General features: G+C 51.9%; 1 long non-coding RNA gene across 1 annotated transcript in view; it reads left to right on the top strand.

The window, feature by feature from the left end:
• The window catches only part of LOC140385393 (uncharacterized), a 165899-nt gene that overhangs the window by 101850 nt on the left and 50316 nt on the right, over nt 1–13733 (top strand). The window lies entirely within an intron of this gene.

Here is a 13733-nt window from a genome sequence, read left to right as displayed (position 1 = left end):
CCCCCCCCACCGCCTTTAAAAATACCAATTCACAGGTTGGCATTCTGGTCGGGTACTGGGGAGCCAGGCTTAAACATGAGTCGCGCTGGGTGGCAGCAGGGGAATGCACACGAGTCGGCTGCAGAGACGGGCTGTGCGCAAGGACTGCTGCTGTGCCCTGGCACTGTCTTTAAGTAAATAAAAAATGATGAAACAAAATACTTTCCACCTGCCACAAATATTCCCTAATCCCCACCCATGCCAACCTATGACAACCCATGACCCCCACTCACGCTTATGGCCCCTATCCGCCCGATGTCAATCCATGTACCCGAGCCCACCACCCATGGTCCCCAAACCCCCATCTCTATTTAGTGGCAACCTATTCCAACCCATGTCCCCACCCCTCCAACCCCCCCCCCCCCCCCCCACCCCCACCCCCACCCCAGCCACTACCATTTGTCTTGTCTCCTCCATGCCAACTCACATAGTACCCTTGAACAGTTCATTGTCAGGTTTCACACTTCTGGATAGCTTTGACAGGTTTGACGGCTGGATAGCTCTTTGAATGTTTCTTGATACTGGATAATTCTTTGAACGTTGGACAGCTCTTTAAAGATTCTTGACAATTGGACAGCTCTTTGACAGCTTGACAATTCCAATTCTTTTGTGAGTAGAAAGTGCATAATCATGTTCACTTTTAACTATTCTAAAGGCTGCCTTATCTCTCTGATAGGGTGCCTTGCCACTCCCAAAGACGCCCCCGAAGGGATATCTTACCTCTCCAAATGGGTACCCTGGTTTCCAAACAAATCCACAAAGTTCAGACCGCCTCTTGCTTGTTCTATTCTGCGCACTCCAGAGGCGGGATTCTCCGACCCCCCCGCCGGGTCAGAGAATCGCCAGAGGCCAGCGTGAATACCGCCCCCGCCGGCTGCCAAATTCCCCGGCGCCGGGGATTTGGCAGGGGCGGGAATCGCGCCGGGCTTGCCAGCGGCCGCTGGCAGTGTCCCCCCCCCCCGGCGATTCTTTGGCCTGCGATGGGCCGACTGGCCACTTGTTTTCGGCTGGTCCCGCCGGCGTAAATTAGAGAAGGTCCTTACCGGCAGGACCTGGTGGCGCGGGCATCCTCCGGGGTCCTCGAGGGGATCTGGGCCCAGGAGATGGCCCCACGGTGGCCTGGCCTGCGATTGGGGCCCACCGATCCGCGGGCGGGCCTGTGCCGTGGGGGCACTCAATTCCTCCGCGTCGGCTGCAATGGCCCTCCGCCATGGCCGATGTGGAGAAGATCCCCCCCTGCGCAAGCGCTGGGATGACGGGTCTGTTGTCTTTTTTGAAGAATCAGTTGTGAGCAGCATTCAGATCTTAGTAACATTGAATCCACCAAGGTATTGCCTACTTTATCTCCTGCTGTCCATGAAAAATCTTCCACAGAGAATGTTTTGCCTGAGTTCAGGTTAACAGATGGAATGTGCTAATGTATGGCGTAGGTGATGATGTACTACTGACATCAGTCAGTTGGGTGTTAGAAACTCGAGAGAAACGTTTGAATCATGCCTTGAAGCAACCTTCCAATTCTGTAACCCATTTAATAAACAAGTGTTAAACAGATACCAGAGTGTGTCTACAGTCTGTCTAAGAACCAAGTCTCATGCCAAGGATCCAAGGTAGAAGCACTCATCTCAGAACATTGCTGCACACAAAGTAGCTATCACATTTGTGTATATCACTGCACTTTAAAGTAATTCTTCGTTTGCAAAGTACTTGATGAGACACGTGTTTTATTTTTTATTAGATGTTACATCTATATATTTCATAAATCGGACTGTACTGCATTATTGTTCTATGTATATATAGAAATAATGGGCTACAGTACATGGGATACACCACTAAATTGGGATTAGCCTAATGAAGGTCAATATCTTAGTTTGGGAATGTGCCAGAGAAAAAGTATGAGATAAAGGACATGTCGGTAGATCCCGTGAAGCTGCTGATGCAAGTCACACCTTGCAGGCAGTTTGTCTTTCAGACAACCAATATATCAAGCTGCTTGCTTTGTTGGCGGTGAGGAGGAAAGTTGACAGCAGCAATCAGGACAGCCTCAGAACATTTCCTGGCTATGCGTGAATTTAAGAAATAAATTGTATCTTCTGGTGAAACCTGCTTGTTAAGCCTGGAAAATGCCTGGAAAACCTGGGGCGGATTCCCCCCCCCGCCCCCGGCCGGGTCGGAGAATCGCCGGGGGCTGCCGTGAATCCCGCCCCTGTCTGTTGCCAAATTCTCCGGCACTGGATATTCGTCCGGGGCGGGAATCGCGCCGCGCCGGTCGGCGAGCCCCCCCCCCCCCCCCAGCAATTCTCCGGCCCGCGATGGGCCGAAGTCCCGCTGCTGGAATGCCTGTCCTGCCGGGGAGGATCAAACCACCTCTCTTCCCGGCGGGACTAGGCGGCGCGGGTGGGCTCCGGGGTCCTGGGGGGGGGCGCGGGGCGATCTGGCCCCAGGGGGGTGCCACCACGGTGGCCTGGCCCATGATCGGGGCACACCGATCCGTGGGCGGGCCTGTGCCTTGGGGGCACTCTTTTCCCTCCGCCTTGGCCACAGTCTTCACCATGGCCGACATGGAAGAGACGCCCCTCTCCCTGCGCATACGCGGGGATGACCTCAGCAGCCGCTGACGCTCCCGCGCATGCGTGGATTTCCGCCGCCCGACAAAATCCTTTCGGCCCCGGCTGTCGTGGCGCCAAAGGCCTATCCCGCCGGCTGGCGGCGCGCCAACCACTCCGGCGCGGGGCTAGCCCCTCAAGGTGAGGGCTTGGCCCCTAAAGGTGCAGAGAAATCCGCACCTTTTGGGGCGGCCCGACGCCAGAGTGGTTCCCGCCACTCCCTCCCGCCGGGACCCCTCGCCCCGCCGGGTAGAGGAGAATCCCACCCCTGGTGTTTGCAACTCAAATTCCCTGAGGAGCCTGTAAACAGATGCTGGAAGTTTCTCAGGCCTAGACCTGTGAAATTAGTCAACAAAACAGGTCCAGTCATGTCCCATATATTATAGTCTATAACCTGAACAGTTAATTGTTATTAAGTGATATCAGCGTGGCATCAGAAAATTGTAAATTTTTGTCGATTCACTTACCTACGTACTGCCAACCTCTTAGAAGTGACAGAGTCTCCATAAATTTACGTCTCGGTTCGCAGGCATGAAAGAATTGTTATGTTACCACATGCAACTGGAATGACAATGTAGTTCAATGCAATTCCAGTCAAATTATAAAGCTTCTCATTCTCAGTTTTCTTTCTTCCCACCTCTCAATTGCCTTTGTTGAGGATAATTCTAATAAATGACATACAACCTGCAAATGACTAACTCTTTATAGTCCCCATGAAAAGACCTCAAACCTTCACTGAACCTGGAGACCAAATTTAGCCATTTGATCTGTTAAATAGCAGCGAGATTGATTCTGCTAATCATCTGGCAAGATAAATGAAAGGAAGTTGGAAAGCAATCTAATCTTTGCAGTTACACATCAGGAATTCAAATCAGCTTTTGGAGCAGTACAAAGAATGTGACTCTCCTTAAAGGAGACTAATCCCTTCAATTATTTTGTACATTGTTGGGGGCTCAATCAATAATACTTCGGCAAACTGCATTTTGATGGTTATTTTTAACACTAGTTCTTGGAATTGTGTAACAGAATTCTGCCATTTAATTCTGGTTGAAATTGTTTTTCTGTGTTTTGATAACTAGACACCTGATCAACAAATGTTGGGAACTATGGTCAGGATTCTCCCTTATCCGGCGGGGCGGGACGTACCAGCGCCGAGGAGTGGCGTGAACCACTCCGGCGCCGGGCCGCCTGGAAGGTGCAGAATCCTCCGCATCTTCAGGGGCTAGGCCGGCGCCAGCAGGGTAGGCGCCGCGCCAACCGGACCCGAGGGGCCTCCGCCGTCAGGCGCGAGTTGGCGCATGCGCGAGAGCACCAGCGTGTTCTGGCGTGATCCCAGCGCATGTGCAGGGGTGTTCTTCTCCGCGCCGGCCATGTCGGACCATTACAGCGACCGCTGCGGAGGGAAAGAGTGCCCCCACGGCAGAGGCCCGCCTGCAGATCGGTGGGCCCTGATCGCGGGCCAGGACACCGTGGGGGCCCCCCTAGGGGCCAGATCCCCCTTGTGTCCCCGTGAGAACTCCGCAGGCCACCCGCAGAGCCAGGTCCCGCCAGTAATGACCTTGTTTGATTTACGCCGGCGGGACTGGCCGAAAACGGGCAGCCACTCGGCCCATCGCGGAGCGGAGAATCGCCGAGTGTGCCACTGCCAACGGTCTCCGACGGCGCAACGCGATTCCCCCCCCCCCCCGCCGAAAAACTGGTGCCGGAGAATCCGGCAGCCAGCATCATGGATGCGGGGCGGGATTCACGCCGCCCTCGGTGATTCTCCGGCCCGGCGGGGAGTCGGAGAATCCCGCCCTATATCTTCAAGAACAATGGCCGGGGTTCTCCGCTATTCGGCGGGGCGGGCCGTACCAGCGCCAAGGAGTGGCGTGAACCACTCCGAAGCCGGGCTGCTCGGTAGGTGCGGAATCCTCCGCACATTCAGGGGATAGGCCAGCGCCGGCAGGGTTGGCGCGTGCCCACCGGCGCCGAAGGGCCTCCGCTGGCCGGCATGAGTTGGCGCATGTGCGGGAGCGCCAGCGTGTTCCGGCGTGATCCCAGCGCATGCGCAGGGGGGTTCTTCTCCGCGCCGACCATGGTGGACCGTTACAGCGGTCAGCACAGAGGGAAAGAGTGATCCCACGGCACAGGCCCGCCCGTATATCGGTGGGCCCCGATCACGGGCCAGGCCACCGTGGGGGGCCCCCCTGGGGCCAGATCCCCCCGCACCCCCGACGTTGTTTGATTTACGCCGGTGGGACTGGCCGAAAACGGGCGGCCCTTCGACCCATCGCAGAGCGGAGAATCGCCGGGGGGCCACTGCCAACGGCCCCCGACCGGCGCGACGTGATTCCCGCCCGCGCCGAAAAACCGGCGCCAGAGAATCCGGCAGCCGACGTCGGGGCGGCATACACGCTGCACCCCGGCGATTCGTCGGCCCGGCGGGGGTCAGAGAATCCCCCCCAATATTTTCTTTTAAAATTTGGAAGGACCATTACTTGGGACACTTGGGAACTGACATGGATTGTTTTTTTAAAAGGTCATTGTAAGTTCACTTTGGACTGTGAACAAGCTTGCTTATTCCAAGAAATCACATGATTTTAGTTAAATGACCACTTGAAAAGGAGAGCTGTTTGTTTATTTGAACTGTAATTGCTTTAATGGCTGAAAAGAAAATGTTTTAAAGGCGAAGGCCCTGGTCATTTATTGGAGATCACCTGACAAAGATTAGTTTCATGTTTGGAACTTACTTATCAACTCAGTTGGGAAAAAACGAGATGGGAAAAGCTGCTCAACTCGCGCTTTCCTTGCCTTGCTGGAAAAACAGTGTGTTTATCAGTATTCAGCTAGGAATCTTCATCTCAGTACAACTTGTCAGTTTTTGGAAACCTGAGGGGCTGGGATGTGAAGGAGAACCCACGGATTGATCCGGCTCTATTGTCCTCAACACTGAGGCTCGGTTGGTGAGAACCTCCAGACATCTTCTGGGTCCTCCGCTCGCCGGAGAATCGGCGCCAGCGCAGTCGGCGCGGCGCTGGTCGGGGGCTGCTCTACGCGGCTCCCTCCGTGATTCTCCGCCCGGGATGGGCCGAGTGGCTGCAAAAAAATCTTGAGTCCCGCTGGCGTCGTCCACGTGTGGTCTTATGCGGCGGGACCTCGGCACGCATCCTTTCGGGGGTGGCCTGGTGGGGAGGGGGGGGGTCCGAACCGGGGCGGGGGGGGTCTCCGCTGTGGCCTGGCCCGCGATCGGGGCCTACCGATCGGCAGGCCGGCCTCTGGGGCTTAGGGCGTGCAATCGCGCCGGTCGCAGTGTGCATGCGCAGTCCCGCGGTGCCCATTTGAGGCCGGTATCGGCAGCTGGAGCAACGTGGGTCGCTCCAGTGCCATTCTGGCCACCTGTAGGGGTCAGAATCGCTGCTCCTGAGGGCATGTTGACGCCGTCGTGAAATGCCACGGTGATTACGACGACTTGAACACTTAGCCTCAGGATCAGAGAATCCCGCCCCTTATTTATTTGTCTTTTGTTTATGTGTATGTGCTTTTTAAAAGAGATAGCTAGTTATACTTCCTGATTACAAATTATGTGTTGAACAGTTGTTTCAACCTGCTTTACAAAATAAGATTTGTATTATAATAACTAAATCATCCTGAGTTTATTGAAAGAAGCCCAGTTAAAATCTCTTTTATTCTGGGTCTAACAGTAGTGAGGGCACACAGTTGGCCATTTTGGTGAGTGAACTAAACATTTACACTTACGGTGCAGCCTGTGGAATAGTGGGGCTAGATAAACTGTGTACTCTCCCATCCCAGACATAACACAAGTTAATTCAGTAGAATGCTCTGAAAACTCTTTCGTGATATCCAAACTATTGGGATTGTAAAGCTAACTACAAATAATGGGTAGAATTCTTCTCATTCATTTTAAATGGGGGAGCAGGAATTCCAACCTTCAACAGATGTCAATGTTTACTTGGAAAAAGATTCCCAGATCTTCCGTCAGAGACTGGACACATGACCCAAGATGTGCATTGGGATCCCGCAGAAATCTTGCTGTGCTGACTTTGTGGTAATTGCCTGGGATGTTTGAAGTTCTGATGGGAAGTACCCCTGCTCCCCGGGGCCCTCCAAGTAAGTCTCTGACTCTGAGCTAGCGTCAGAGATTTCGGAAAGTTCCGACTTACTTACCTGGATAGTTACCCAGGAAATGTTGGACAGATAAAGTCTAGTCTAACTCATGAATAACAATACAATTTACCTCCCAAACATTCAGCCTGACCTCCCCAACCCCTCTAACTCCCAAATACACCCTGAACTCCAGCTATCCTCCCGACCATACCTGACCAGCCCCCACCACCTGACTTCCCCCAAACTGAGCCGACTACCCCAACCTACCTAGTCATTCACTCACCTATACAGCTCACCCACTTGAACCACCTGCCACCCTGCCCACCTACCACACTGCCAAACTGCTACTCTTTCCATCTGCAACCCTATACACCTATCCACCCGACCGCCTCACCCATTCACTCATTCATCCACATCACCCACATTCACACTGGACATTTACACTTAATTTACGACAACTAGTCCAGTAAGAACATATAGAACATATAGAACAATACAGCGCAGTACAGGCCCTTCGGCCCACGATGTTGCACCGAAACAAAAGCCATCTAACCTACACTATACCATTATCATCCATATGTTTATCCAATAAACTTTTAAATGCCCTCAATGTTGGCGAGTTCACTACTGTAGCAGGTAGGGCATTCCACGGCCTCACTACTCTTTGCGTAAAGAACCTACCTCTGACCTCTGTCCTATATCTATTACCCCTCAGTTTAAAGTTATGTCCCCTCGTGCCAGCCATTTCCATCCGCGGGAGAAGGCTCTCACTGTCCACCCTATCCAACCCCCTGATCATTTTGTATGCCTCTATTAAGTCTCCTCTTAACCTTCTTCTCTCCAACGAAAACAACCTCAAGTCCATCAGCCTTTCCTCATAAGATTTTCCCTCCATACCAGGCAACATCCTGGTAAATCTCCTCTGCACCCGCTCCAAAGCCTCCACGTCCTTCCTATAATGCGGTGACCAGAACTGTACGCAATACTCCAAATGCGGCCGTACCAGAGTTCTGTACAGCTGCAACATGACCTCCTGACTCCGGAACTCAATCCCTCTACCAATAAAGGCCAACACTCCAGAGGCCTTCTTCACCACCCTATCAACCTGGGTGGCAACTTTCAGGGATCTATGTACATGGACACCTAGATCCCTCTGCTCATCCACACTTCCAAGAACTTTACCATTAGCCAAATATTCCGCATTCCTGTTATTCCTTCCAAAGTGAATCACCTCACACTTCTCTACATTAAACTCCATTTGCCACCTCTCAGGCCAGCTCTGCAGCTTATCTATATCCCTCTGTAACCTGCTACTTCCTTCCACACTATCGACAACACCACCGACTTTAGTATCGTCTGCAAATTTACTCACCCACCCTTCTGCGCCTTCCTCTAGGTCATTGATAAAAATGACAAACAGCAACGGCCCCAGAACAGATCCTTGTGGTACTCCACTTGTGACTGAACTCCATTCTGAACATTTCCCATCAACCACCACCCTCTGTCTTCTTTCAGCTAGCCAATTTCTGATCCACATCTCTAAATCACCATCAATCCCCAGCCTTCGTATTTTCTGCAATAGCCTACCCTGGGGAACCTTATCAAACGCTTTGCTGAAATCCATATATACCACATCAACTGCTCTACCCTCGTCTACCTGTTCAGTCACCTTCTCAAAGAACTCGATAAGGTTTGTGAGGCATGACCTACCCTTCACAAAGCCATGCTGACTATCCCTGATCATATTATTCCTATCTAGATGATTATAAATCTTGTCTCTTATAATCCCCTCCAAGACTTTACCCACTACAGACGTGAGGCTCACCGGTCTATAGTTGCCGGGGTTGTCTCTGCTCCCCTTTTTGAACAAAGGGACCACATTTTGCTATCCTCCAGTCCTCTGGCACTACAGACGTGAGGCTCACCGGTCTATAGTTGCCGGGGTTGTCTCTGCTCCCCTTTTTGAACAAAGGGACCACATTTGCTATCCTCCAGTCCTCTGGCACTATTCCTGTAGCCAGTGATGACATAAAAATCAAAGCCAATGGTCCAGCAATCTCTTCCCTGGCCTCCCAGAGAATCCTAGGATAAATCCCATCAGGTCCTGGGGACTTATCTATTTTTAGCCTGTCCAGAATTGCCAACACCTCTTCCCTACGTACCTCAATGCCATCTAATCTATTTACCTGGAGCTCAGCATCCTCCTCCACAACATTATCTTTTTCCTAGTTGAAGGGGTGGTATCTTCTGCACTGACTCTCTGCAATGCTCTCTGCGTGGAGTTTTGCGCTGAGGGAGTTCTTCTGCATTGAGGATTGGATGTCTGGCCTATTTAAACTTATCTAGGAAAGTGGGTAGTTCTCAGTCTGATTCAGCACTGGAATCAGCAGTTAAAACCCTGATTGAAAGATCTTTCCTCTAAATTGGGGAAACTTGAACTTTTTTAACTAATGCAACAATCAACTGTACTCACTGCGAACCTCCCATGAAAACACTCTAGTGGGAGACGACGGAGGGAAATAAACAAAAAAAAGATTCCTAGAGGCTGCCTAATCATTTGCTAAACGTCTGAATTATTCTACCAAAACAAAAATCACCCGTTCCTTCCAAAACCTGCTGGATGAGAGATAGACTTACAATAAAACACGCAACGCTGCAGCTCAGGATGCTGGGCAAAAGGGGGTCCCATACTGAAAGGTGGCTGTGTGTGCCCCCAAAAGTGTACACCTGCCTCTGCTGCAAAGCCTTCAGCGGGGCGAGGAGGAGGCGCTGGTCAACGAGGGGAGCAGGTGGACAGGAGCAACTAAACCTCCAGGCCAGGGCTGAGGAGGGCAAGCAGGCAACCAACTAAAAAGAATAGAGGCCACCAGGCCAGATAGCCAGCAGCAACCAGTCAGCCAGGAGCACAACTGGCTGCCGAGGGGTGAGGCCCGGCCACCTGAGTGAGAGCCGAGAGATGAGCAGAGCAGCAGTCAGGAGGTGCGAAGAAGGCCAGGCAAGCGCCGGTGTTGTGTCTCGGGGAATGGGGAAGCAGCTGCCAGCGGGGCGACCCGGCCTGAGCCAAAGGCCAGCCAGGCAGCAGGGCTGAGAGTGAGAGGGCTGGGCAGCAACCAGACTAGGCAGCGAGGGCAAGATTTTGGGTTTCTGTGCCTTGCATTGTGTGAGCTGAGGGTGGGCGGGGTCATTCGGGGTGGGGCGCGACATCAAAGTGGGCAGAGCTTGACGTCATTGGGGCGAGGTTTAACTTCATTGAAGCAGGGCTCGACATCACTGAGAGTGGGCCGCCACGTCATCAGAGGTGGGGGTTGTCGTGGGACCCTCGCAAAGAGGGAGAGCACGGGGCCTCCAAAAGTGTAAGTCTGCATCTGTGCTAGATGTAATTTACATGCAAATAGCTTTCAGAGAAATGGCTAAGCCTGTTGACCCATTTCAACCAAATAATTATCACTGCTATGTGACTAGCAGGAAGAGCTGCAGTAAACAGTGGGCAGCACAGTAGCACACTGTGGCTTCACAGCGCCAGGGTCCGAGGTTCGATTCCCCATTGGGTCACTGTCTGTGCGGCATCTGCACGTTTTCCCCGTGTCTGTGTGGGTTTCCTCCGGGTGCTCCGGTTTCCTCCCACAGTCCAAAGATGTGCAGGTTAGGTGGATTGGCCATGATAAATTGCCCTTAGTGTCCAAAAAGGTTAGGAGGGGTTATTGGGTTCCAGGGATAGGGTGGAAGTGAGGGCTTAAGTGGGTTGGTGCAGACTCGATGGGCCGAATGGCCTCCTTCTGCACTGTATGTTCTAAGCTCTGTCTGAAGTGAATATCACATTGAGGAGCTCTTTTCTGTGCTGCTACTTGTGGTGTTGGTGTGGTGTTGGGTGCTCTGGTGCACAGATGAGCCAACACAGTTGTATGTGGTACAACTCTATTTTATTTTAACTCTTATAATACAGTTCGTTCTGGATACTCTGCACGTGCTGTCTCCCTGAGTGTGTTTGGTAACAGATCTGTCCTGGTCCTCCTCTGCAGCTAATACTGACCACCGGGGGTCGTGTCTGTGCTTTTATATCTTTCTGTCATTGGTTGTGGTGTTGTGTGTTCTGATTTGTCTGTTGGTGTGTCTATCATGATGTGTGTGTTTGAATATCATGACATCCCCCCTTTTTACAAAGATATGTGCCTACGTGGTTATAAATATAATTGTGTCGTGAGTGCATCTAAGAGTGTGTGTGTGTGTTGTGTACAGCGTGTGTATATGACGTAACTATTTACATGGGGCGATGTCGGGTGCGTCACACTAACAAGGTTGTACCATAACAAAACTTGGATGCGAGAGAAAAAAAAACTTGAACATTGGTCTGGTCAGACGATATCTGGAACAATAAACAACAACAGGTTATAATACAGAAGTGTTTGACTTTTTGAACGTATGAACAGCGTTATAAGTCCAGTCTAATGGGTGACCGCCTCAAGAATGGGCTGGTCCTCAAGCCGGTTCAGCTGTGGAGATTTGGGGTCACACTGGTTCACCTTGGACTGTTGGAGGTGATGCTGTTGCCGAAGTCTCTACTTTACCATTTGTTGTACTTCGTGCAGTGCTTGGTTTTTTCATTCGTGCAAATATAACATTCAACATCTTTGTTAGTGGTGCCTTGGCTGTGGTTTGGTTCTGGTGGCGATGGAAGGGGCATGATCCGTGGCATCTCCACGAAGTCATCCTTGGGAACCAGTGGAGGATCCGGCGTGTGCGTACGGTTCAGTTGCGAGCGTGGAAGGCGGCGCAAAGCTCGCTGATTGCGCCTACGCACCAATCCATCCGCCCTGCATGCCAGGAACAAGGTGGAGTCTTTTTCTTTTTATGTTTGTGGTGGACGGCATCTCGTAGCCGATGGGTCGTTGCCATTGAAGTAGCACCATCACTAATATCATGCAAGGCGATGACTGTGCCAGATGTGGAAGTTGGCCGAGACCGTGCACGCTGGTTCCGGCCACCTGCTGTGCCGGAAGGGCGACTCCGCAGAGAAACGTCGAAGCATGTCGCCTTGGAGAGAGAATTGTTGCTCGCATCAACGTCTGGCGATGGCGCGAATTGGTGTGTCCATCTTGGACCGCCGGTGCTGGTTGCCACTGCCGACCCAGTGGGACTGCCACGCGATCCATTCCCTGTCGCCGTGGCATCCGCCGTCACCCTGAGCGTGCCATCACCGAGGCCGCGACACCGCCCGTCCGGAGCAAGGTCTGGCGTGCGCAAATCAGAGTCGGCGCTTGGCTGCTCCCCATCTGGAGTCCGGTCTGCCTTCCGTCGATGCCCCCCGTCCGGAGTCCCAACAGGTTCACTGGAGGCAGCCGAGATTCCCTGAAGCTGCACTTCTGGAGTCGGAACATGCAGGAATGCACCAACCAGTGGAGAGGGTCGAGCCATCGAGGGTGGAAGCGGTGCGCCGCCACCGCAGTCGTCAGTGGTCCCACCGTGATCGTCGAGTGCCTCGGTACGCACTAGGCGAGGTCTGTCACCTTGCACCTTTTGCATGGGAAGTGCGATGCTGTCGTCACTCGTCTCACATCCCGTGGATAGATCCTCATTAGCAGCTTGCTGTTCACTAGGGTTGGGTAAATTGTCAGAGTTTTCATCTGGTGGTGCACACCATGTCGGTGGACTGTCATTGTCTTGCCGTTGTCCTTCATTTGGGCTTTTCTTCTTTGGAATTTTAAATCTTCCCCCAGACATTGCAGAACCTTGTTTATTACCCCCAAATTCTCCCATATGTATGGTCTCGAATATAGGATCCAATGTTTCTATCGACATTGTACTATTTTCCAAAGAACATTCCGTTTCACTTTTCTTCTCAGGTACCTCATATGTATCTTTGTCTAATGTACATGCCTTCATGGTCTCTGGGTCTGATTTTGCTGGGACTGGCATGGTCACAGTCTCTCTTTTACTGTTCTCAATTGCCCACATTATACTCCCCATACATAACTGCTTAATCACTGGGGTTAGTGTGGTACAATGGATAATCGGGTCGACCTTATCTGCATCTTCACCATTAGTGGAAAGCACACTTGGTTCACTTGAAACTGCTGTGGGTGTTAAATTCGTTATCTGGCTACTCGATGTCGGTGTCCTCAGGATTCTTGCTCCAATGTTCTGCTCAATAATCAGTGGAGTGTGTATAGGTTCAATGCAATTAATGTTCCCCTCAAGGTTTGAAGAGTCATTACTGACTAACTGCTGGTCTCCGAAGTTGGGATTTTGCGGCGTTTTGTTGAAGGGAGACATTTGTCCCTGCTGTAGATATGATTCAGGTTGTGTTATTTCCATTACCTGAGGATCAATGTCTTGTCCATTTTTTCGATCCGTACTAAAACACTGGCAATTCTCAGTCTGCTCCTTGCAAGTTAAACATTCAATTAATTTCGTTAGCAAATCCTCAGCATCCTTCTGTGGCCGTGCAGCATTATTAATCTCTGTTCGGCTATAATGATCCTGAAGGTCAGCGCATAAACCTTTTTTCTTCGGGCTTGGACGAGGCGATTCCTTTGGCTTGTCTTCAGTTGGGCTTGAACAGTCTTCAGCGCTGTGCCCTTCATTGTAGCATGAGAGACCGTCATGGTCATGCTGCTGTGTAGTGGAGCATGGCAGGCTGTTATAGCCTTCTTGCTGTTCACGTGAGCATGGCAGACTTGCATCGTCTGCTGCTGGTTGGTCAGGAGAGGTTGCTAGACCCTCATGGTCTTGTTCCTGCAAGGACTGCACATTGGAGTCTTGCGTTGCTTCTATCGTGGAGGCTGTCCACGAGCTCTCTGTGGAGGCTTGTGACACTGGAGTCACTTCTTGTTCGTGCAAGGACTGCGCTCTGGAGTCTTGCGTTGCTTCTATCGTGGAGGCTGTCCACGAGCTCTCTGTGGAGGCTTGTGACACTGGAGTCACTTCTTGTTCGTGCAAGGACTGCGCTCTGGAGTCTTGCGTTGCTTCTATCGTGGAGGCTGTCCA

Source organism: Scyliorhinus torazame, chromosome 11, assembly GCF_047496885.1.
Source record: "Scyliorhinus torazame isolate Kashiwa2021f chromosome 11, sScyTor2.1, whole genome shotgun sequence".
In the NCBI taxonomy this organism is placed as follows: domain Eukaryota; kingdom Metazoa; phylum Chordata; class Chondrichthyes; order Carcharhiniformes; family Scyliorhinidae; genus Scyliorhinus; species Scyliorhinus torazame.
Note: the sequence above shows the minus strand (reverse complement) of the source record. Positions and strands in the feature narration are given on the sequence as shown.